We start from the raw sequence: 1,662 nt of genomic DNA on the forward strand, positions 1-1,662 counted from the left end.
TGTTGCAAACAATCCACCTTTCCAAAGCATAGACTATGAAAATGTTCCTTTGCAAAATACATTGGAACACCATTATATGACCTCTAGTCTTATGGCCGTCTGGGCTCTGCCAGATACCGTCCATTAAGGTAGGTTGAGAATAGGAAATAGACTACTACATCTAAGACAAGGTAGTAACAGTTTATAAGCTATTAAAGCATGAAAACCACTTGAGTTGTCTCAAGTGCTCATAGTCATATAATCAAGAAAAAAAACATATATTAAAAATAATCCCAGAGTTAAAACAATCAAACCATAGTATTAGGTTGGGTTATATCAGTGCCCTTATTGACCTTAAGGATTTCATCCAAGGACAATCCAGTTGTTTTGATGATAACAAACCATTAATGGTGTTTAAGGACTAATGTTTACATTGAGTGTTATAGATGACTTATATTCAATGAAGAACCTCAGTGAAGATCATAAAGACCATTCCAAGTATTCCATTATTCAAGATCACATTAAAGAAAGAAATGGATACAAAGAAGAGTTGAAGTTGCAAAGAAAGATAGCTTGGACATCAATGATCAAGAAAGCAACTCAAAGAATGGAACAAAGCAAAAATACCTTAAAGCCTAAACGATCATGGACAAAGAATGAAGAAAGGGGTAGATAAGATGGTAAGTGTTTAGGATTTAATGTTAAAGTATTTATGAATCCATTTGAAGCTCATCTCTATAGGACCATGTAAATCATATTATCATTAGCAATAGACTATGCACTTCATTTATATATAATTGCACATGAGGTCATTGCTAAAGAGTGAGTTAGTTCAAGCTTGCATAAGCTTTAAAAGAACTCATCACTTGTGCTAGAAATGCTAAGACCATGCACATCAATCATATAATTCATATTGGTCAACAATTAAGGCATAAGAAGCCTTCATTACCATGAGTTAGTAACGGACATTAGGACCCCAGAATGCGCGTCATGAAAAACTGTGTTTTTTGGCTAAGTGTGAAAAATGAATTTTTGAAATAATGATTATTTCAAAATAATTTTTCCCGGTAATAACTCTTTATACTTCAACTAGCCTAAACTAATTTTATTAGAGTTTTTGACCAAGTCTACATTGATCTACATAAGGATTCATTTTTACCAAAACTGTCGGAAATCTAAATTTGTACTAAAACTGAATTTCTACATTTTGATTTAGTTGGATTTCAATTTTCTAGTATTTTTTTATTGAATCCAAATGGGGGGTACTTCCTTATTTACATTGTAAACTTATAGTAAATGGACATATAAATACTGTAAGGACATTCACTTAAATGTTTTCAATGGAAATAAGCTGTGTGCATATGTCCTGTACTGAAAGTCCTATGCATAAGCTGCCATCTGTCAAAACTGTTAATGCACCAGGTTTTACATCGGCCGGTTCTAACTTCATGTCGACCGGTATCTAGGCAGTACTAAAATTTCAGGAATATATAATATACGTCAATTGGTTTGATGCATATGTCGACTGGTATCTAGGTAGTAGCAAATGTCAAGATGAAGCTCATTTACGTCGACTGATTCAAAGCATACATCAACTGGTTCATAAAGAAATCGTCGACCACATTAACTAGTTTGTAGCATACATCAATCGGTTTGTAGCATACATCAACCAGTTTATGCCAC

Source organism: Cornus florida, unplaced genomic scaffold (assembly GCF_030987335.1).
Source record: "Cornus florida cultivar Cherokee Brave unplaced genomic scaffold, ASM3098733v1 CherokeeBrave_3.0.0_Hap2_Chr06, whole genome shotgun sequence".
Taxonomy (NCBI): Eukaryota; Viridiplantae; Streptophyta; class Magnoliopsida; order Cornales; family Cornaceae; genus Cornus; species Cornus florida.